The following is a 24,332-nucleotide window of genomic DNA, read 5'->3' as shown; positions in this document are numbered from 1 at the left end:
ATCTACCACGAGATCGTAATGGCTAAAGCCTAGATGTCTAGCCTATCTGATAAAGATTGCCTGTACGGACTAAACCCTCTGGTTTATATAGACACCGGAGTGACCTAGGGTTGTACAGAGTCGGTTTACACAGAAAGGAATCTTCACATCTGAATGCCAAGCTTGCCATCCACGCAAAGGACAGTCCTCTCCATACACGGAGGAAGACCTTCTATCTTGTATCTTCTTGGCCCATGAGTTCGGCCCATATCACATAGCCCAGATGCCTAGGGACCCCCTAATCCACGACTCCCTCAGCCGTCGCTGGGGTCCAAGTAAGGCCACCGCTGCTACCCTCCAGTTGAAGCCAGGCTAGACGAGTTGACCATTGATGGCCAATTAGCTTCTTGGCGGCGATGTGGAGTCGGAGAGGTGTGCTGGAAAAGAAGCTTATGTTCGGCTTAGCCGGACACGGGTGGGTAGCTTCGGTTAATTATTTATACCTCCAATGCACCATTTTTTAGTTGAAGAATATTTGAAATTCTGCATGTTTATATGAAATCCGACCGTGTATGAATGAATTTAGTTCGATTAGTTCGAATTCTTGTTTCACTGGCATTGGATGAACATGCAATACAATAAGTACTAGCATTATTCCCAGGTTGATCACCTCGTTTTCTACTCCCTCCGGCCTTTTTACTCTCAATATAAGTTTTGTCTTAAGTCAAAGTATTTCTACTTTGACCAATCTTATAGAAAAAAGTATAAACAGGGGGAGTACAAAAAGTTTGAGCAGCTTTTTAGCATTCCTGTACATTGCAATCAAACACACAGGCCTGAAAATTCATAGGGAACATTCAGTGATTCACATGTCAGAGCCAGTATTTACTTCACAATTAAAGAATAAAGAAAAATCGATCGATGTTGTTGACAGCAAAGGGCGTCCCATTCAAAAATATCAAACGCGTGTCTTCTTGCTAACATCAATGAGCAAAATTTGACAAGATTGTCCCATTCCAAAATGTCAAATGTGTGTTGTTTTGCATACATCAATGAGCAAACATTGACAAGGTTTTCCCATTCCAAAATATCAAATGCCTACGATTGTGGAATGGGCAGGGTTTGCCATCAGTTCGGACATTGACATGGCACCTTGTGCTAAATAAACCAGCTGTTCTTTTTGAGCAGCTCCACCAAAACAAACCAAATTCACGCGTAGCTTGTATGATTTCGCCTTTATATGTTGCAACGCCTTGAACATATCGGCACCTCATTTCTTGTGGTGGAAATGAATGATTCGATGTATTCATTAACATTTTGTGCAGTTCCCATTGAAATCATGCTGAGCACCACTGTTTTCACAAATACAAAAAAAGAGATTAGTATAAAACAAACTGTACTATGAATTGACAGTTTAAATAGGCAACCTACATGATCCATGTAGAGAACACATTTAAAAAAATGGAACTCACCAGAAGGAATCCTAACACATCATGGTATTGGCCATCATAGCAACAAAGATGGGGATGAATGAGTCCTTCTGAGCTGAAGTTAGTTTGTTCTTGTGGGCAATAATGTAACCATCTCAGCTACTCCCTTCTTAGGAAGTGAGGCTTGGCTTTTTATCCTGTCATAATCGGAACTACGCACTTCATGTACTGCATATTCTTCTTCAGAGGAGGATGATCTTGTTGTGCATAGAGACGAGGACAACTAAATGCTAGCATCTCTGTTTGCTCGAAAAAAGGAAAGGAAATATTTAAAACAACCCAGATGAAGCACTTCTCAAGGACAATACCACTTTCTCATGACAGTATCTAAACAGTAGCATAACACCAATAGAGATGACAAAGCTCAATCCTATGGATGGAATCCGTGGGCGAGTACCAACCTTATTCAGGAGGCTTATTGTGTAGAGCATACAGATGAAGCACTTCTCGGGAACCATCTATTGTTATCTATTGTGGTTGCCATTCTTACTATATACTCCTCGATTAGTTTAATATCTCCCTGTATGCACAAGTAGAGATAATTACATATTACATTAAGAGTGGCGTCGAATCAGTGGCAAAACAATTGATCGTTGTAGCCATAACAATAAATTAAGATGCAAAACTATATCATTACTTGTGTCATCACAGTTCCAGTGCTTGATTACAGCACCGGGAGTTGATTTTTGTTTTTATTCCGCTTGTTCTTCCCCTTCATCACATGGTTTAATAACAGATAAGATTTGCCTTCAATGGAAGATTTGGCCCGCAATTAGGGAGCACAAGTATAGCAGTGAACAACGACATTAATTTTCTAATGAAAGTGGCAAAATACATGCCAAAAGTTGTGAAATATCCTTATCTTACCTCAATGGGATATTAAGGTGCACATACAGATTGGAAGTCTTGTCTCCATTTGTGCGGTTCATTAAAATCAATTAACATTACCATATAAGTAGCACAACATATGAAAGCACATTGCACAATCATGTGAAAGAAGGCTAGTACTGACCTCTCATGACGAGGAATTCAAACAACTCACAAGAATAAGATCCGAACCAAATTTGCCAACACGGCTAGGAAGTCAGATCTTCTCTTATGCAGTTCCACTAAGATCAAGCAATCAAGCAACATTGTCGGTGTGACATTTTGGTTGAACTGCACAAAAAACACTCTTAACAAAAGTGTTTTGTTCAGTGCAACAAAAGGTCACAATAGCAACCAGGTGAAGTAGATAACACTGTTTACAAGAGGTGCAAAGGAAACAACTATTGCTTAATAATGCTGGCTAATGGAAAAGCCAACAAAAAGAAGCATCTAACTTATCTAAATGGGAAAGAAAGCAAGACAGTAGCATTTCTCAAATGGTGGCGTTGATTCATATTAATAGAGAGATTATATTAATAATAAAATTCGTTAAACATGTAATTTGGTTTTAACTGTGGCATTCCATCAATTTTCCCGTGGCATTATTAGAGGGTGTTTGTTTACATGGACTTTTTTATGTAGGGACTAAAAAAGTCCCTTTTATTCCCATCTAAACCAAACAGGAGGGACTTTTAGGGACTAAAAGTGGGCATTTGGAACTAAAGAAAGAAGACCCTGAGGGAGAGTCTTTTTGGGACTTTTTCCAACAGTTGCCCCTGCCCCGCATCACGCCTTATCTCTAGTAGTTCATTACTAGGGGTAACATGGTCTTTTAGCATGTCATTTAATAACCTATTGTCCATGTTTAGTTCTTGGAACCAAGCAGATAGGGTCTAAGGACTTTTTTAGTTGGGACAAAAAAAGTCCTATGGCTTTTTAACCAAATAGGGCCTTAGATTAACAACAACTAAAGAGTTGGACGGGACAGTGGACGCACCAGCACCATGTGCATCTACCGATGTATAAAGGGGTGATGAACAGTCCGTTGCAACAAAGAACAAACAACCAAGGAGCATATTTGTGTTGGTCCCACTTTTGTTATCTTTAGAAACCTTTGCCTATGTGAGGGCAGCAAATCTAGTCCTGCTTAAACTCTATAGCCTTGTCCCCCAAAACAAAAAGATCAGTTCGTTTCAGATGTGTGTACTACATTTGTCATTGTTTTCCCTTTTTGACCAAAGTAGGTGCTGGATAGCTAGTCTGTACTAGTACTTTCCCCCTTCCTTTCCTCTTTGAACCACGTCCTAGATTCGTGCTATACAACTTTCCCCACTACTTTCCCACCTTCCTTTCCTCTTTGAACCACGTCCTAGATTCATGCTATACAACTTTCCCCACAACTTTCCCCCTTCCTTTACTCTTTGAACCACGTCCTAGATTCATGCTATAAAACTTTCCCGACTACTTTCCTGTTTGATCCAACACCTAGATTCGAGTGCAGAAGCGGAAAAAGCCCACATGCAGCTAGAGCAATGCATGTGGAATAAGTAAATTATGCCTTAAGGTTCTTGGGGTGCGGTTCGGTGGGCGATCGGAGGCCGTTCTTCCCACACTATGTATGGAGGCAAGGAAGAAGGGGACGGAGGCCCTCCCGCGCCGCCGCTAGGTGAAAGAGAATAGTTGCACCGCCGCTAGGAGAATAGCAGCGTTAAGCCTCCTTCCCTTCCCGGCGGACGGATCCCGCTGGCTCTTTGACCAGCAGTGAGGGGAGAGAGAGACACACACACAGAGAGAGGCCAACAATGTCTTGTTTAGATCTGGAGAGGGTGAGAGAGTGTGAAGAGAGCACCTACAAGCGTTGAGGCTCCAGCGTGTATATATATAGTGGAGAGTGTGAAGAGTGCAAACCCTAGAAAGCAACAAAATTATGCTCAAGTGTAGTTATCGAACCCGAGACCTCAGGTTTGATGAACGAATAGGCTAACCAGCTATACCACCCTCACATTATGTTTAAGGAGAGGAAAATAACCTTTTATACATTCCTGCATTCGTGTTACATGCATGCCATGTTTTTTTGCTTTTGAGTCAGTGGGATTTAAATCATAATCGTGTCATGTGGCTTTGGTGGTAAGTTCTTTTGGGATTTAAAACAGTGTTGGTAGTACAGAAATAATGCAGCCTTAGTCACTTTACCTCTCTCCATGTAGTACGTTGGGTCCCACCAGTCAGAGGGTGAAACAAACAAATTAATAAGAAAAACTAAAAGCGCCAGTAGTGTATCTTACCTCACGTACTATTTTTAGTGAATCCTTATTATAGCATGCACGCAATACGCATGCATGCACTCGCACACTAGCATGCAGCGAGCAGACACACACTAGTTAGCACACAACATGCACACACCGGTGACGAAGTTGAGGCCGCAGGGTCGTACTTCGGGAGCCGCACGACAATTGTGCCACCAAGGCGAGTAGAGCGACCTAGTGTGGGTGTCATCATAGTCATCATGGACGGCCATGTCATCTCAAGCAGATGGAGTTCGTATCATTGCACCACAAGCTGCGAGATCTTAGATTTGGCGTAGTGGTAGAGCAATGGGTCGATGACCTCAGGTGGCAGGGTTAACAACGGGAAAGGCGGACAACAGGCGAGGTACTGCACGAACTTGCGGCAATAGAGGCCACCGTGCGATTTAAGTCCGTGCTAGTGCTTGTGCATGCACTGGAAGCTGCGCACTGCATGCGTGTGCCGCTACTAAAGGAAGAAAAGTATATTTGCCGGGAGTTAATAACAACTGGAGGTTGGTGTAGCTGGTTAGCCTATTTTCCCGTATAAAGTGTGATGTCTAGGGTTCGAACCACGCCCCCGTGCTTATTTTAATTTTCGTTCAACTTCTTTCTTCCACCCAATGACAGGTAGGACCCGCATGACAGAGATAGAAAATTGATCTGACAAGGCGCCAGGAGGATTCTTTGACTAGTCAATATGGATGAATAGAGTGACCGAAGTAAACTTATAATCACCTCATCACGTATATAGTGACCAAAGTGACAAGGTCTCATAGTGACCGTATAATCACCTCATCACATATATATTGACCGTATCGACCGTATTCTTGAGTACAGTGACCAAAGTGAACTTATACGATAAGTTCAATGACCAACAGTGCATTTTACTCTTTCAATTATTTAGTTTGTACACTTTGTTCTCTTCCAATAATTTTGGGCACTTGTATTCGACCTAAGTCAGTGTGCCACTGTATCTCGTACTACTCCCTCCATCTAGTTGTATGTCACATTAGAAGGTGCAGCGGGACCAAGGTGTAGGCTGATTGGAGGAGAAGGAGAAACTTGACTGGTACTTCCTCCAATCAAAGCCCTAATATCTGTCTCTAAACACAACAATTAATCACAACAACTATGAGATGCCATTTTAGCTACCATGCAGGGCACGTATTAACTCGCGTGCAAGCTGACTTTGGTTTCTTGACTGATCCACGCATAGTTGCGCTCCATGCATTAGGCCATGCATTGGATTTCTGGGGGAGATAACAAGGCAGAGTAAGGGAGTGTTTGATTACATTGCTTAGTAGTAAGGAAATTGCTCGGCTAGCCCAGCTAGCCAGCTTTCTCTTTGCCAACCTTGCCTGGTCAAACGGTTTAGTTCTTTTTCTTACCAGCCTTGCCCCATGAAAGTCCTTGTCATGAGTGGGTCTCCGATTTTTCCATGTGCGAAGTTTGCCGTCGGAAGCTAGAAGATTTGGTTCTACTGAGCTAGCAAGGTTTTTCTAGCCCGCCCAAGCTAGCTGGCCCACAAAAGCTAACATATTTTAACAGTTCTAAACGCCTAACCTTGCTCGACTAGGCTATAACTGTTCTTTCTAATGATCCAAACGCTCCCTCCGCTTGCTAGAAACAAGGCTAGGAGGGGATTGATATGCGAAGTTAATGGACGACGCTTAAACATTTTGGGAATATCTGGTTTTCGTAAGATGACTTAACGCCTAGACATTGGGAGTACTACTCCTCAATCCAGGTTTGATGGAATAGTCGTCACCTCTTCTCTTCTTGTACGTACTCCATTTGTATCTCACTTCATGTGCCTTCGCACTCACACGATATTCCTATTCTATGAACCAGTGTGTGCATGTGTGTGTGCGTGTGTGTGTGTGTGTTTAACAACATGTGTGTACTAGAGAGACCGACACATCGACCTACTCCTACAGAGAGATTGTGTGTAGCGTACAATTTAGCCGTGAGAGTTGGTGCATCCTCTCGTCTTCGGGCATCCAGCTGGGATAGCTACCACTCCCGCTCCTGACCAGCCTGGCCCACCCAAAGCCCCTCCATCGCCCACACGCGCTTCCCGCCCGAAATGGTCATCGCCGCTCCAAATAATCGGTGTTGCATTCATGCCCGGGCAGAGCGGATGCGACCTCTCCCTGGCGCCTGCGTTGAAGGGAGAAGCGGATTCAAGAGTGATGGTTGCTTCGTCCGTCCAACTTACTGTTGGGTCTATGTGATTTGACGGCTCATTGGTCATTATTACTAAGGTGGTATGGCTGTTCGATGTCCCAGACTTCGGCAAAAGGATGTACTAGATTACAATTTTCTCCATTCTTATAGTGGAGGAGTGCGAAAGCAGTGAAAACACGCAGGCTCAGTGATTACATGGCCCACCTCACAATATCACCATATTTTCTGGACATGTGTGACACCTAACTCTTTTCATAGTACTAGTATAGTACGTACTATACTTTCTCACCGAGAGAAATTTTTACAATGCTATGAAGCTTCCAGCTTCGGTTTCATGTATCTTGCATCCAAGGTTGCCCCGTTGCAACATTTCATCAAATACAAAGGAGACTAACATGCATGCTGTTGCATCTCAATTATTGAAAGATCATAGACAATATGTCCCTCCATTCCAAAATAAGTGTCTCAACTTTATGCAAACTTTAGTACGAAGTTGTACTACTACTAAAGTTGACACTTATTTTGTAACAGAGACAACTAAAGAAAAAAAGATCCAAGTAGTCCCTAGCCCTTGAACCATAAACCCTAACCAAGCTTTAATTTGCTGGCAACGTTGGAGCTTCCCAAGAAATGAAGTTTGCAAGCCTTTGACCATTGGATCATTTTGTGCAGTTTCACCAAAACCGAGATGAGCATCCCCGTGGCAAAGAAATTGAAGAAGCGTGATTAGAATAATATTACTTGGACTAGTTCATGAGACATAAAGTCAGCACAAATAAAGTATGTAGAAGCTAGTAGATGTATTTGCGGGGCAAAGAAGTAGAGAAATATCCAAACGGAGTGATGTGGGCAGCTGGGGCAGTGGTGGAAGCCGCCTGTAAGGAAGTTGTCAGATTTCGGGTTCCGGCAAGACCCTTGAGATTCGAACACCGGGTGTGCACAAAGATCTCTCCCCCCCTAGCTCGCACACTCTACGATCTCTCGGCCTAGCTCGACGAACCCAAAGAACATGAGACGCAAGATTTATACTGATTCGGGCCACCATTATTGTGTAATACCCTACTCCAGTGTGGTGTGGTGGATTGCCTCTTAGGCTGAGGATGAATAGTTACAAGGGAAGAACAGCCTCGCAAGGAGAGGTGTTCTTGTGCTTGGTGAACTTGAGTGGTTGGGGTGATATGGATCCAGTCTAGGTCTGAATCAGATGCCTCCCTATGGTGGTGGCTAGTCCTATTTATAGAGGCCCTGGTCCTCTTCCCAAATGTTGAGCGGCAAGGGTCCCACAACGGCCAAATTCGAAAGGAGACAACTCGTACAAGCTATCCTGACAAAAGTAGTCTTCACCTGCCAAAGGCTCTGGTGGTGACGCTGTCTTGGGCTCCATGATGACCTCCGTCCTGCCGTCTGGCTGGTCTTGGTCTTGTTGCACCAATATGGAAACCTTTGCCTGATGGCTTGGGTCTCCTCGTCTGCGCTTTCCCCTTTAGCACCAAAGAGGAAAAGAGGACACTTCACGCTAGTGCCCGCCTGGTGCCCACCTGGCTCCAGTCGTCATGGCTTGTGTCACAGAAGCCTCGTCAAGTGCCCCTCGCCTTGATCTCTCAGCCCCTCACGAGCCAGCCTGGTGAGGCTGTTGGCGTTCTGGGAAGGGGGGTCCCCAGACTTGCCTTCCCGCGTCCCACGGCATGGCTCTGCGAGCGGGCCCGTATGGCCAATCTTCACCAACAAGCACTCAAGACCCTCGCGAGGGGCCAAGCCTCGCGAGGCGAACGACACAAGACCTCCTCGGGAGCACCCTCACCAGGCTGGCTCACGAGGGGCGGAGACCTCAAGGCAAGGCAAACCTCACGAGGTTCCAAAGACGTGAGCCATGACGATCAAGATCAGGCCGGCACTAGGCGGGCGCCAGAGCGCAAAGTGTCCTTGTTTCCTCTTTGGTGCTAAGGAAGCAAGCGCGGGCGCGGAGTACCACCAGAGCCTTTTGCAGGCGAAGACTGCTTTTGTCAGGATAAGTTGTACTAGCTGTCCCCTTTCAAATTGGCCATTGTTGGCTCCCTTCCCGCTCAATATTTGGGGAGAGGACCAGGGCCTCTATAAATAGGATTAGCCACCACAGTAGGAGGGGACTCAACTCATTAAGTTCATCCTCACACCCACCAAGCACAAGAGCACCTCGCCTCAGGAGGCTGCTCTTCCCCTAGTACTGTTCATCCTTAGCCCAAGAGGCAATCCACCACACCACACTAGAGTAGGGTATTACACCACAACGGTGGTATAAATATTGTGTCCTTTGTGTTGTGAGTTCGTCGAGTTTGCCCTTGAGATCTTAGCGAAGCTAGGATGTGGACCGGTACGGGGAGATCTTCACGTGCACCCCAGTGTTCGAACCTTGATGGTTTTGCCGGAACCCAAGATCCGACAATTGACGCCCCAGGTAGGGGTGCGCCGAAGCTTCCCTTCCGTCGCTCCATGACCCGTTGCTTCATCGTCTCCATGGAGGACGCTCGCCGCACTCGCGCTGAGCGCCGGGCTGCCCTCGCCGCCAGCATTGCTCAGACGGCTCCCGTTGACGGGCCACCCCGTCATTCTCCGTTGCATGCCGCCAACGCTGCCACCGCTCCGGCGGGGAACGAGCAGCAAGCATCATCGCTGCACCCCTCGGTGCGGCGGGATGGCCACACTGCCACTCCATCGCTGACCCCGACCGGTTCGTCAACCCACGCTCGTCGCGCTCCCGTGGACGTGCAGGACGCTTTGTGTATGGCGCGAGAGCTCCTGCGTTACCGTCCCATTGACGACCTCTACGAGGACTGGCTCGATCGCATCACCGAGCTTGTCAGCGTGGCAGGGGGCTCCCCTATGCCGTCCCTCTTGCTGCCTCGCCCTCTGCCAGCCGCGGGCGGCGTGGCCCATGGAGCGCCTCCACCACCTCTGCCCCAAGACAGAGTCTTGGCGCCCAGGCTCGCGGCCCCACGGCGCGACCTGCCGCGTCCGACGCCCGTGCAAGAAGAAAGAAGCTACCAAGAAGTCCCTTGGCCGCGAGAAAACGCCTCCACGTTCCCTGCGCCACCACGGGAAGGCCGCGTGCCGCCTGCGGCAGGGGTGCACGCACCCCGTCAAGGAGAAGTTCTCCACCATCATAGAGTCTCGGTGACCACGCCAGGCTACAGCGCCTTCACCCCTGAGCTGTTAGCGTCGCTTGGCCGGGCAAGTTCAAGCCGAATCTTCCTCCTCGCTATGATGGCACCCGGACCCCGCAGAGTTCCTGCAGCTCTACGAGCTAAGCATCAAGGCGGCCAACGGCGACGAGAAAGTCATGGCGAACTGCTTCACCATGGCTCTCAAGGATGGTGCCCGCTCCTGGCTCCTGAACCTGCCTCCAGGCTCGATCTATTCCTGGAACGAGATGCGCGAACATTTCGTTGCCAACTTCTAGGGCACTCGCGACCGCCCACTGGCTGTGGGTGACCTACGCCGCGTCAGGCAACAACTAGGAGAGACCCTCCAGAACTACATCCAGTGCTTCATCAACGTTCGCCTCAAGATCCCCAAGGTGATGGACGAGGCCATCATCTCTGCGTTCTCCGATGGCGTCCACGGCGGCAAGATGAAGAAGGAGCTCGCCATCTAAGAGGAGCTGTGCATGTCTCTGGAGCTGTTCAACCTGGCAACCAAGTGCGCAAGAGCTAAGGAGGGGCGCCTCTCCCTCCTCGAGCTCCCAGCCGCGGACCCGGAGGAGAAGAAAGCCAAGGCCAAAGACATGAAGTGCAAGGGAGCAGTCGTGCTCGCGGCGGAGCCAGACACAAAGCGCGGCAGGGACCAGCCCGAGTCATCCAAGAGTAGCCGACCGTTATGTACCTTCCATAACCTGCATAGCCAAAACACTAGCGACTGTCAAGAGCTCAGAGCCATTCGAGAAGGACGCTTCGGTCGACGCCCCAAGTGCAACGATCGGGGCTACGGCCGAGGAGGAGGACGTGGTGGCGGACGTTGGGATGACCGTGGCCCACGCCACGAGTGGCGCGACCTGCCTCATGAGGACCGCTGGCAGGATCAGTCTCGCAAGGGCGCCTGGAGGGATCAGCCTCGTGAGGGTCGTCCTCAGGGCAACGCCAATCTCCCTCCACTACCACCACCACCAAGAAGGAATGACGACCACCATCAGGATGAGGGGGCTGGGGGCTTCCAGGAGCCGCGTGCCATCTCCTGCATCTTGGGCGGAGCTCAATGCCCAGCCTCACAGCGTATCTTCAAACAGTTCGCTCATGAAGTGAATGCAGTCCCCCCCCCCAAGCTCGAGGCCACACGCCCGCTCAGATGGTCCAAGTGCGCCATCACGTTAAGCTCGGCAGATCAGCTCAAGTGCGCGGCTACCGCCGGCGCCCTCCCGATGCTCTGTTCACCAGTCATTAGCAACGTGCAAGTTACCAAGACTCTCATCGATGGCGGTGCAGGGCTCAACGTCCTGTCCATCGACACGTTCGACAACCTCCAAGTGTCGTATGATCAGCTTCAGCCCACCAAGCCTTTCTCAGGAGTGACCGATGGCTCCACCACCCCGATCGGGCAGGTCCGCCTCCTCGTCACCTTCAGACAGCGATAACTACCGCACCAAGCTCATCGACTTCGACGTTGCCAACATCCGTTTGCCATACAATGCCATCCTCGGGTATCCGGCCCTAGCCAAGTTCATGATGCCAGGAAGCGGCGAGATCATCACAGTCCCCTGCAAACAAGGAGATGCGGTGTGCTCCCTCGAACGCGCCTTCCAAGCAACGTGAATCGAAGAACCCAGCAACAATGTAGCTCGGTACCCTCCTGAGGTCGTCCCCAAGAAGAAGCAGCAGCTACACCGTGCCAGACCTCAGGAGGGCTGCACCGCAAGTGGCACCTCGTCAAGATCAACGCCCGCACATGGGGCGCCTCCCTTTGTCGCATAGGAAGGCGCACCGGGCGCCCTCCTCGGGCAGGGCTCGGGGCTCTCTTCTGGAGGGCCTTAGACCTTGGCAACGTCACGAGGGAGGCACTTGGGCACCACTTGGAGGCGTGTTTCATGGCACGTCTCCCTCAGGAGGACACTGGGCAAGGAGCGCCCGGCGCTCAGGAGTTCATGACCATGGTATCTTAGGAGCTTCAGGAAGCAAGAGCAATACGCGGCAACCACCGCCCACCTTGCGTTGCTCCCCACTCAGGAAAGGGTGGTGAGATGCGCGTCTGCATCGACATACCAGGGCTCAACCGAGCCGCATCTCAGGAGCGCTTCTGGCCTTCACGTGTTGGGAGCTATGAATGTCCACCTGACAGCTACGTTCGTATGCCATTCGGCCTGCCGAGCATGGCTATTGCCTTCCGGCGCAACCTGCGGAGCGTCATGGCAGGTTAGGATGCTAGGCACCACGCCCTCCGGACGGAGATGGAGACGATCCTCAAGGAACCGCCTGGACCCCTAAAGCCTCCTGAGGCTCAGGGTCCCGGTGGCTCGCGAGAGCCAACCCCTTTGCCGCGTACCATTAGCCGCCCCAACTCTCCTTCATCAACAGAATCAGGTGACATTTTCCATGTTTATTTAGCTGGGAGCGCCCTCGGGGCTGCATCATTCCTAGGCCGTGTGGGTCCGTCCCTATGTCATGTATCCCTTTTTATGACTTTAGCTTACCTCACTGGGGCACCCCTCGGGATGCATCATCCCCAAGCCGCTCGGGCCGGACCCAGTGGCGCGTATGTTCATGCATTTACCTAAGCTAGTTTGCCTTCCATGCTTAATCTATCTATGATTATCACATGCTTGATTGTCACCCATCGCGGGAGCCGCGCGCCGGTCGTCTTTCTTCAGGACCCTCCGCGTGAGAGGGTTAGGCACGACAATTGTGCTCGGGTCCATCCCTGTAGTGTCGATAAATCCAACGGCTGAGCTCTATCTGGGAGGCAAGCCCCGTTCACGTCACCTCCTAGGGCCGTTGGTGCTTAGCTTTCTCACGCGATAACCTCAGGTGATTCTTTCAGGGCAGGTTGTCTAACCACCTCGCAGGACCAACATAGCGAACAAGAATCAAGACCAAGCGCAACCCGCCTTGAGGTAGGGCCTCATGAGTCCCGCGCTAGCTCATGAGTGCCAAGACACACCTCATCTAGCCTTGCCATGCAAGCCACGTGTCAGGGCGGGGTTGTACACACCCCGGGGGCTCTCCGCAGTAGGGAGTCCCCTCCCACGTACTAGTGGAAGCACGATGCTCCGCGCTGGCAGTCAACACTGCCGAGGAGCAGCTATGCCCGTGCAAGTGCGGAAGCGCCATGGTCCATCCTGGTGATAAACAACTGAGGGCGGCCTCACGGCCGTATCAACCTCAGGGAGCCTCCGCACACGGTGTCTGCCCTCAACACAACGCCTCCCCTCAGGAGAGCCGCGTGAGGGGGCTGGGCACGGGGACTGCGCTAGGGTCACGCCCAAGCATACGCCACCCTGCCAGGTCCCTCAGACCTGGTCTTCACACGCCCTCCCAAGTGGAGCTAAGGTATGAAGGTCGTTTGAACGTCAAGGGGGACCCCTGAGCATCACGACTCAGGAGCCTAACTAATCACGTAGCTCCTCACTCCTTGGCCCGTCCTGGTGATCCGTTCGGACCAATGGCGGTTGAGGTATGCACGGGGTCGGGCCCTACCGACGTAGAACACAAGACCTACCATTGCATCTCCTTTCCAAAAGCTGTTTGTGCATCAAGGGGTACTCCTGAGCATCGCGACTCAGGAGCCTAACTGAGCATGTAGTGTCGGTGTGAAAACCGGCGAATCTCGGGTAGGGTGTCCCGAACTGTGCGTCTAAGGCGGATGGTAACAGGAGGTGGGGGACACAATGTTTACCCAGGTTCGGGCCCTCTCGATGGAGGTAATACCCTACTTCCTGCTTGATTGATCTTGATGATATGAGTATTACAAGAGTTGATCTACCACGAGATCGGAGAGGCTAAACCCTACAAGCTAGCCTATGGTATGATTGATGTTGTCCTACGGACTAAACCCTCTGGTTTATATAGAGACCGGAGGGGGCTAGGGTTACACAGAGTCGGTTACAAGGGAGGAGATCTACATATCCGAATTGCCAAGCTTGCCTTCCACACAAAGGAGAGTCCCATCCGGACACGGGACGAAGTCTTCAATCTTGTATCTTCATGGTCCAACAGTCCGGCCAAGGGATATAGTCCGGCTGTCAGAGGACCCCCTAATCCAGGGCTCCCTCACTAGCCCCTGAACCAGGCTTCAATGACGATGAGTCCGGCGTGTAGATTATCTTCGGCATTGCAAGGCGGGTTCCTCCACGGAATACTCCATAGAAGATTTTGAACACAAGGATAGTGTCCGGCTCTACAAAACAAATTCCACATACCACTGTAGAGAGTATAATATTTCCACAAATCTAATCTGCTGACAACTTTTCATAACATGACATCACGCCATGGCCTCGGTTATTATTCGAAATGTTTTTCTCAACCAGCTACTGCACATATTGCGAGGCGGTTTTCTTGGCACGTTTTGTCGAAGCAGATATCATGTCCCCTTATCCCGGGATCCTCATCAATAAGGGCGTGGGTAACCCAACCGCGCCATCAATCACGACGCTTGGGGAATAAGCGAGTTTTACCAGGCAAGTGGGGAAGCACGCAGTTTCTACCGCCCTTATAAAGGGATAAGGAATCCCCTTTTTTACCCACGGCTTCTTCTTCCCTACCCATCCATTCTCGCGCACTCGAGCTCCAGCCCCCAAGTTCGCATCTTCTCCGCAAAAATACTCCGAACATATCCGGAGTGGGAGGCAAGTGGATGGCCCCTCTGTTACAGAGGAGAACATCACGAAGCTCCGGGAAGCCGAATACCTGGCCGCAGATATCGCGCATCAACTCCCAGGCGCTGGGCAGATCGTTCCTACCACCGAGCCCCACGAAAGGGTTGTATTCCTTACCCATTTCGTCCGCGGGCTGGGATTTCCCATCCACCCATTTGTTCGTGGGCTCATGTTCTACTACGGGCTGGACTTCCATGGTCTGGCCCCCAATTTCATCCTCAACATCTCGGCGTTTATCATCGTGTGTGAGGCTTTCCTCCGCATCAAGCCCCACTTCGGCCTGTGGTAGAAGACCTTCAATGTGAAACCGAAGGTGGTGGTCGGCCAGCAAGCCGAGTGCGGGGGCTCCGTGGTGGGAAAAATGCCCAACGTCACCTTGCTCGAAGGCTCCTACATGGAGATCGTGAAGGGGTGGCAATCGGGGTGGTTCTACATCACCGAGCCACGCGACACCAACTGGGTGGCGGCCCCCGAATTCCGATCCGGCATCCCCATGCGGCTAACCTCCTAGAAGGGCATATCTTGGGGTTCATCGGTGGAGCTGACCGAACTCCAAAACTGTGTTAAAAACATGATAAGCAAGAAAATCAGGCTCGTCAACGTGTTCCAGGTCATGCTCTTCCGCCGGATCCTCCCGTGTCAAAGACGGACATTCAATATGTGGGAGTTTGACTCGGCAAGGCACCAAACGCTGCGAGAGATCTTCGACACGATGCACCAGGACATCTGGAGGGTGCTGTTCTAGTCTGTTGAGGTACCTCCTCCCTTAACAAGGACCGTGGACTCAGCGCAAAGCGCCCTGCTAATCGGGTAAGCTCCTTATATCTCATAAGGCGTTTCTTTCCCTAGTATAATTATGTGAGGGATCTGAGCCTCCACATTATTTGACAGGAATGGGTCGCGACAGCAGAGCGGATCGACTGTCCGGCCCCACTGCCCGAAGATCCAGCAAGTACTCTCCTCACGAAGATGCTGGTTCCGGCGCCCTATGCGGCGCCGGAGAAGAAGGCCGCGAGGACCAGGAAAGGTCTCCGGTGCAGGGTTGTATCGGACTCGTCGTCCGATAACACCGAGACACCCTCTTCCCACGAAGACGAGGAGGAGGAAGAGGAAAATTCTCCCCCTCCAGCCAGGGGTGATAATAAAGGGAAGGCCGCCCCATCCAGGGAGGCCGAAGGGACCAAGAAGGGAAGAGCCCTCCTGCTCAAAGCCTGGCTGGAGGGGATTGTCTTCGTCTTTGGCACTATTTGCAGCGTTATTGTCTCCTGTGCCGGTATCACTATTTTTGCTATGGCGGGGCTTAGGGCGGCGCTGATGATGCTGGTTCTAGGATTGCTTCTCGAGGGGATTATCCTCCATTGCCTTATTGCCATCGCTTTCTTTGGGGGTGTCCACCATGTATATATCATACGATGAGGTGGCAGTCGAGCGCCCTGTGGGAGGTGGTTCCTGTTCGTCTCCCACATCGTCGTCCATACCGTCGATGTCTTCGGAGTCAAAGTCGAGCATGTCGGTTAGGTCGTTCAAGAGTGGCGACTAAGTGGGTGGTGGGTGGGGAACAAATTTCTTCGCCGTCCGCTTCCCACTCGAGCCGAACATAGTTTGGCCAAGGTTCTCCTAACAAGGAGAGAGACCGTAATGAGTTTAGCACGTCGCATAAGGGCGAGTGCTGAAAGATAACCACGGAGGTGAACTCCATGATCGGTGCCCAATCAGAATGTATTGGCATGGACGCGAGCGGTTCGGAGTCTGTGGCCGGGGACGAATCCGAGTGTCCGGCAACACAGGTCTCATAGGAGGTGTAGTCAGTATTCGTCTCTATCACCGCTGAGTGTGCGACCTCCGTGGCGGGGTACATCCACCCGTCCTCAGACGACGCAATCTGTTCCGGATTAAGGGTCGGAGTAGTTATTGGTGTGATCTCCCGAACACTGTCCGACGGTAGAGCTAAATCATGCTCATCGTGACTATGCGGCGCACCTGACATGGGTTCGAATCCGTCGAAGATCAAGTCTTCGTGGATGTCGGCAGTATAGTTCAAGCTTCCAAACCTGACCTGATGGCCAGGGGCGTAGTTCTCAATCTGCTCCAGATGGCCGAGCGAGTTGGCCAGCAGTACAAAGCCACCGAATACGAAGATCTATCTGGCGAGGAAAACCTCACCCTGGATCGCATCATTGCCGATGATTGATGGAGCCATCAAGCCCGATAGCATAGCGGAAATCTCAATGAAAGCACCAATGTCGGTGTTAAAACCCGCGGATCTCGGGTAGGGGGTCCCGACCTTTGCGTCTAAGGAGGTTGGTAATAGGAGCGGTGGACACAATATTTACCCAGGTTCGGGCCCTCTCGATGGAGGTAATACCCTACTTCCTGCTTGATTGATCTTGATGATATGAGTATTACAAGAGTTGATCTACCACGAGATCGGAGAGGCTAAACACTAGAAGCTAGCCTATGGTATGATTGTTGTTGTCCTATGTAGTAAACCCTCCGGTTTATATAGACACCGGAGGTGGCTAGGGTTACACAGATTCGGTTACAAGGGAGGAGATCTACATATCCGAATCACCAAGCTTGCCTTCCACGCAAAGGAGAGTCCCATCCAAACATGGGACGAAGTCTTCACTGTTGTATCTTCATAGTCCAACAGTCCGACCAAGGGATATAGTCCGGCTGTCCGAGGACCACCTAATCCAGGACTCCCTCACGTAGCCCCTCACTCCTTGGACCGTCCTGGTGATCCGTTCGGCCCAACGGCGGCTGATGTATGCGCAGGGTCGGGCTCTGCCAACGTAGAACGTAAAGAAAATGGGAAGGAAATCGCAGAATCTCAAAGCAAATTTTACAAGACATATTGTTCTTCGAATATAAAACACAAGTTTAAATGCCTCCACGATGCATGCTACATGTTGCAGGAGTTTCAATACAAAAGGAGCTGCAAGCCAGTCATCCCTCGATACCACCGGAACCTGCAAGAGGTGCCCCCTCCTGGGTGGCGTCGGCTTCACCTGCACCACCGGTCGAAGGCGTGGGGCCGAAGGCATCGAACTTCTGCAACAGGGCTTCCACCAGACCTTTCACGGCTGCGGCAGCGCCGGAGCAGTGTTCATCAGCCATGAGCTGCAGCATCTCGTCAAGGCGGGTGTCAGGATCGCGAAGATGGAGGTAGCTGAAGACGCGCGTCAGCGCGGCTGAAGAAAGGACGCGAGCCTCTGCCTCTGCCATGGGGCCGATGTCGCGCATGACTTCCTCAAGCGCCTCTACCAAGTAGGGAAACAACTGGCAGGGCCATCCTCATTGGTGGCCAAAGGCCTCGCGAGAACTCTTCTCGAGAAGCGCGAAGGCCGCGCGGTCCTCGGCTAGAACCTTCGCCTTGGCATCGAGTTCGGCCTTTTCAGCCTGCACCTTTTGCTCCAGCTCCTCTAGCCGGTCACGCTCAGCGGCCTGCGCCTACGCCAGCTACTCCCACTCGGCGTCGTGACCCTTGAATACGTCCTCCCGGGCCTTCATCCTCTCTTCCTCCGCCTTACAGCCACGGGAAACTTCAGCATGCTCGTCACGCAGGATCTGCAGCTCGGCCTCCAGCACCTGGCAGCGACCTTGGGTGGCCTCGACGTCCTTCAGCGTCGCCTCACGAGCAACTGCTGCCTGAGCTACGACTCGCTTCTCCCCCTCAGAGGTCGCCATGACTTGGATCAGCGCCGCCCGAACGGACACATGAGAATGGAGCCAACCGGAGACCAGCTCTGGAGATCTTCTCGCAGCCGGGCCATCTCAGAAAGGGCCCACTCCAGGACGTCAGGAGAAGCGGAGGAACCTGGGGTCAGCAACATGGCAGAAGAAGGAGGAAGAGGCGTCATCGTCACCATGGCCAGGGAGGCAGGAAGCTCCTGATCCTCTCGGACCTCACCACCCGAGCCGGGCGTTGGTGCCTCCTGAGTCAGCGGCGCTTCGGGGGCTGACTCCTCCCGAGGATGCTCCACCCAACCTCGCAAGGATGATTGGGCTGGAGAAGCACGAGCACCGTCCCCACCTTTTCTCATGGAGAGGAGCGCGGTCGCAGGAGGCGACCCGGACTCAAGTAGCACCACCTCACTCTCCCGTCTCCTCTTCGCCGCAGGCGTCAGCCTAGTTACACAACAAGGCAAAAGAGTCGGAAACAAGCATCAACAGCAAGAACAAGGCGAGACGGGGACACTTACTGATCCGGCACGACATAGTCCCTCCGCTTCGGGAGCTTGAAACTGGAAAGCTTCACAACCCGAGGCGCGGGCGCGCCAGCTCCAGAAGCAGAAGCAAGAGTACCAGCTGGGCCGGAAGTGGCTCTAGGCTGCGTCGAAGTAGAAGCAACGTCCTGGGAGATCAATGTCGATCGGTCCCTTGTCGGGATGACGGGTGGATCTCCCTTCTCCGAGCGGGCGTCAGCCTCGTCATCATCAGGAAGGGTGTGGAGGATGTCAGCTTTGCTCAAGGGGGAGGTCTCCCCCATCCCTTCAGGGGTCTCCTCCAAGTCTTCCTCCTCCTCCTCTTCCTCCCCGCGGGACACACTAGTAGACAGCTCCACCGGTCTCAGCGTCGCAGGGGCCCCGGTGGACGCCGGCGGCACCAGTCCGCGTCTGTGAAAGGTCGGCCTGAAGGCCACAACCAGCGCCCCATCCTTGCGGGGGAACAAGGGAGTGAAGACATTCGGCGGGTACTCCTGGTCGTCCCCGACCAGGATGCGGAGAGCCACAGCCAGCTCCTCATCGAACAAGGCTTTCGGGTTCAGGCGAACCTTGTCCTCTTCGTTCCCAAGCTCCCAGAAGGGGAGCGTACGCGTCTAGAGTGGGTCTACGCACAGCATCAGGAATTCCCTCAGGAGCATGGCCCCTGTCACCTTCGCCGCCTTCACGTTGCCCGGCTTCAGGTCGGCGTTCATCTGCTCCAGCACCAGCATCGCCTGCTCGTCAGTGAGCTTCGCACGAGACCACCCCTTGTCGGACTGGAGCATCTCCGTCGGCAGCGTCAAGTGTGGGTGGATGCACTTGGCATCCATCATGGCCCACTTGCTTCGGAAAACGCCGGCCTTCTTCCTAGTCTTCGAGATTGAGTTGGCCTTGCCGGCCGCGATGAAATTGGCACACCCAGAGGTATGGCCTTCGTTGATGCGGAGGAAGAAGAGGTGGCGCAGCAGAGCCACGGACGGCATCTTGCCGAGGTACGCCTTGCAGTAGTAGGTGAAGATCGATAAGAGAAGGATAGAGTTGGGATGAAGATGCAGCGCCTACAATCCGTAGTGGTCCACGACCTTGAAGAAGAAGTCAAAAAAGGGGGAACTAGCCCCGCGATGATGCTGATCATAAAGAAGGGGAAGGAGGTGCTTCCCTCGGGCTCCGGCACGTCGGAACCGGCCCGGAGCCCGGTCTGTCGGCGTTCTGGGAATGGGGGTCCCCAGACTTTCCTGCATGCGGCCCACGGCGTGGCATTGCTAGCAGGCTTGGACGACCCATCTTCATCAACAAGGAATCAAGACCCTCGCGAGGAGCCAAGCCTTGCGAGGCGGATAACACAAGACCACCTCAGGAGTGGCCTCGCCAGGCTGGCTCGGGAGGAGCGAAGATTTCAAGGCGGGCAAACCTCGCGAGGTTCTCATGACGTAAGCCATGACGATCAAGACCAGGCGGGTGCCAGCGCGCGGAACGTCCTTGTTTCCTCCTTGGTGCTAAGGCTGCAAGCGTAGGCGCGGAGTACTGAGGCATCAAGAAAAGGTTTCCATATTGGTGCAACGAGACCAAGACAAGAAGGACGGCAAGATGGAGGTCACCATGGAGCCCAAGACGGTGTCACCGCCAGAACCTTTGGCAGGTGAAGACCACCTTTTGTCAGGATAGCTTGTACTAGTTTTCCCCTTTCAAATTGGCCATTGTTGGCTCCCTTCCCGCTCAATATTTGGGGAGAGGACCAAGGCCTCTATAAATAGGACTAGCCACCACTATATAAGGGGACGACCGGAAAACGAGAGGAGACGGAAAATTCAGATCATCCTCAACCACACAAGTTCACCAAGCACAAGAACACCTCAACCTCAGGAGGTTGTTCTTCCCCTTGTACTGTTCGTCTTCAGCCCAAGAGGCAATACACCAACACCACACTAGAGTAGGGTATTACACCACAACGGTGGCCCAAACTAGTATAAATCGCGTGTCCTTTGTGTTGCGAGTTCCTCGAGTTAGTCCATGAGATCTTAGCTAAGTTAGGACGCGGATCCATAGCGGGGGAGGTCTTCGCGCACACCCGTGTGTTCAAACCTTAAGGGTTTTGCAGGAACCCGTGATCCGACATTTGGCATGCCAGGTAGGGGTGCTCCGAAGCTTATTTCCCGCCACTCCACATCACGTTGCTCCATTGTCTCCATGGCGAACGCACGTCGCGCCCGTGCCAAGCGTCGGGCTGCCCTCACCATGGCTCTCAAGTATGGCCCCGCTCCTGGCTCCTGAACCTTCCGCCAGGCTCAATTCCCTCCTGGGACAAGTTGTGCAACCGCTTCATCGCCAACTTCCAGGGCACTCGCGACCGCCCCCGGGTCATGGGTGACTTGTGCCGCATCAAGCAAAAACTAGGAGAGACCCTGCAGAAGTACATTCAGCGCTTCAAGAGCGCGCGAATCAAGATGTCCAAGGTGACCGATGAGGCCATCATCTCAGCGTTCTCCGACGGCGTCCGCGACGTCAAGATGAAGGTGGAGCTTGCCATACACGAGGAGCTGTGCATGTCCTTGGAGCTGTTCAACATCGCGAACAAGTGTGCAAGAGCTGAGGAGGGGCGCCTCTCCCTCCTCGATCTCCCTGCTGCAGACCCGGAGGAGAAGAAGACCAAGTCCAAGGACGTGAAGCGCAAGGGAGCAGCCGTGCTCAAGGCGGAGCCAGACACAAAGCGGGGCAGAGACTAGCCCGAGTCATCCAAGGGCAGCCGACCGTTCTGCGCCTTCCACAACCTGCATGCCCACAACACCAGTGACTGTCAAGAGGTTAGAGACATCGGAGAAGGTCACTTCAGTCAACGCCCCGAGCGCAGCAACCGGGGCTACGGCCAAGGAGGAGAACGCGCTGGCGGACATTGCGGCGACCGTGGCCCGCCCCAGGAGTGGCACGACCGGCCTCGTGAGGACCGCTGGCAAGATCAGCCTCGCGAGGGCGCCTGGAGGGACAAGCCTCGTGAGGCTCGTCCTCAAGGCAACGCAGGCCTTCCTCCACTACCACCACCACCCAGAAGAATGACGACCACCATCAAGACGAGGGGGCTGGGAGCTTCCAGGAGCCACCGCTATCGCCTACATCTTGGGCGGAGCTCAGGCCCCAGCCTCACAACGTATCTTCAAACAATTTGCCCGTGAAGTGAATGTAGTTCTCCCCAAGCTCGAGGCCACTTGCCCGCTCAGATGGTCTAGGTGCCCCATCATGTTCAGTTCAGCATATCAACTGAAGTGCGCGGCTACTGCAGCGTCCTCCCAATGCTCTCTTCGCTAGTCATCAGCAACGTGCGAGTTACCAAGACCCTCATCGATAGTGGTGCGGGGCTCAATGTCCCGTCCGTCGACACGTTCGACAACCTCCAAGTGCCATATGACCAGCTTCAGCCTACCAAGCCTTTCTCAACAGTAACCGACGGCTTCAGTCTGCCTCCCCGTTACCTTCGGAGAATGCAACAACTACCGCATCAATATCATCGACTTCGACGTCTCCTACATCCACCTTCCATACAACACCATCCTCAGGTATCAAGCCCTCGCCAAGTTCATGGCGGTGACCCATCACGGCTACAATGTCCTCAAGATGATGGGAAGCGGCGGAATCATCACAGTACCATGCGAAGAAAGAGACGTGGTGTGCTCCCTCGAGCGTGCCTTCCAAGCTGCAGTAGTCGACGACCCCGACAGTCATGGCGAGCGCCCTCCTAAGGCCACCCCCAAGAAGAAGAAGCAGCTGTGCCAAGCAGGGCCTCAGGCAAGCGGCGCCTTGTCAGGATCGGTGCCCACGCCTGGGGCACCTCCCTCCATCGCATAAGAAGGCGTGCCCAGCGCCCCTCTTGGGCAAGGCTTGGGGGCTCTCTTATGGAGGGCCTCAGACTTTGCCAACATCACGAGGGAGGCGCTTGGGCACCACATGGAGGCGTGCTTCGCGGCACGTTTCCCTCGGGAGAACAAAGGGCAAGGAGTCCCGCTGCTCAGGAGTTCATCACCAAGACCACTCAGGAACTGCAAGACGCACGGGCCATGCGTGGAGGTCGCCACTCACCAGGGTCAGGTCCCAATCCAGGCGAGGATGCCGGGTTGCGCATCTGCATCAATATTCTAGGGCTCAATCGGGCAGCTTCTTAGGAGCTTCTCTGGCCTTCGTGCCTGGGATGCTGCGAGGGCCCACCTCACAGCTACGTTCGCATGCCCTTTGGCCTACCGAGCGTGGCGGTCGCCTATCAATGCAACCTGCGGAGCATCCTGGCATCTCAGGAGGCCAGGCACCATGCTGTGCTAACAAAGATGAAGGCGGTCCTCAGGGAACCCCCTGGACCCCCATAGCATCGTGAGGCTCAGGGCCCTGGTGGCTCATGAGGGGCAGCCCCTTTGCCGCACGCCTTCAGCTACCCCAACTCTCCTTCATAAATTGATCCAGGTGACATTTTCCCAAGTTCATTCTGCTGGGAGTGGCCCCACGGCAGCATCATCCCCAGGCCGCTTGGGTCCGTCCCTGTGGCATGTATCTTTCCTTTTATGTCTTTAGCTTACACTGTGAGCGGCGCCCCTCGAGGAGCATCATCCCCAAGCCGCTCGGGCCGGACCCTGTGGGAAGCATCTTCCCTGCATTTACCTAAGCTACGTTGCTTTCCATGCTTAATCTATCTATGACTATTGAATGCTTGATTGTCACCCACCATGGGTGCCGCGCGCCGACCGTCTTTCTTCAGGACCCTTCGCGTGAGTAATTTAAGCACGACGTCTGTGCTCGAGCCCGTCCCTGCAGCATCGGTAAATACAGCGGGTGAGCTCTATCTAGCGAGCCAGTCCTGTTCACGTCACCTCCTGGGGCCGTTGGTGATTGGCTTTTTCACGTGATGACCCCAGGGGATTCGCTCGATGCAGGTTGTCTAACCACCTCGCTGGACCAAGACAGCGAACAAGAATCAAGACCAGGCGCAACCCGCCTTGAGGTAGGGCCTCGTGAGTCCTGCGCTGGCTCACGAGTGCCCAGATACACCTCGTCTAGCCTTGTCGTGCAAGCCACGTGTTAGGGCGGGGCTATACACGCCCTGGGGGCTCTCCGCAGTAGGGAGTCCCCCTCCCACGCCCAAGTGGAAGCACCATGCTCCGTGCTGGCCGTCGACACTGCCGAGGAGTGGCTATGCCCGTACAAAAGCGGAAGCACTATGCTCAGTGCTGGTGATAAACATCTGAGGGAGGCCTCACAGCCGTACCAACCTCAGGGAGCCTAGAGCTCAATGTCCGGCCTCGCTGCAATGCCTCCCCTCAGGAGAGCCGCGCGAGGGGGTTAGGCACGGCGGCTGCGCTTGGGTCACGCCAAAGCGTACGCCCCCCAACCAGGTCTGGGGGACCTGGTCGTTGCACGCTCCTCCGGTCGGCCCAACGGCGATTGAGGTATGCGCGGGGCCGGGCTCTGCCGACGTAGAACATTAACCTATCCTCGCGTA

This window comes from Triticum aestivum, chromosome 4A, assembly GCF_018294505.1.
Source record: "Triticum aestivum cultivar Chinese Spring chromosome 4A, IWGSC CS RefSeq v2.1, whole genome shotgun sequence".
NCBI classification, from domain to species: domain Eukaryota; kingdom Viridiplantae; phylum Streptophyta; class Magnoliopsida; order Poales; family Poaceae; genus Triticum; species Triticum aestivum.
Note: the sequence above shows the minus strand (reverse complement) of the source record.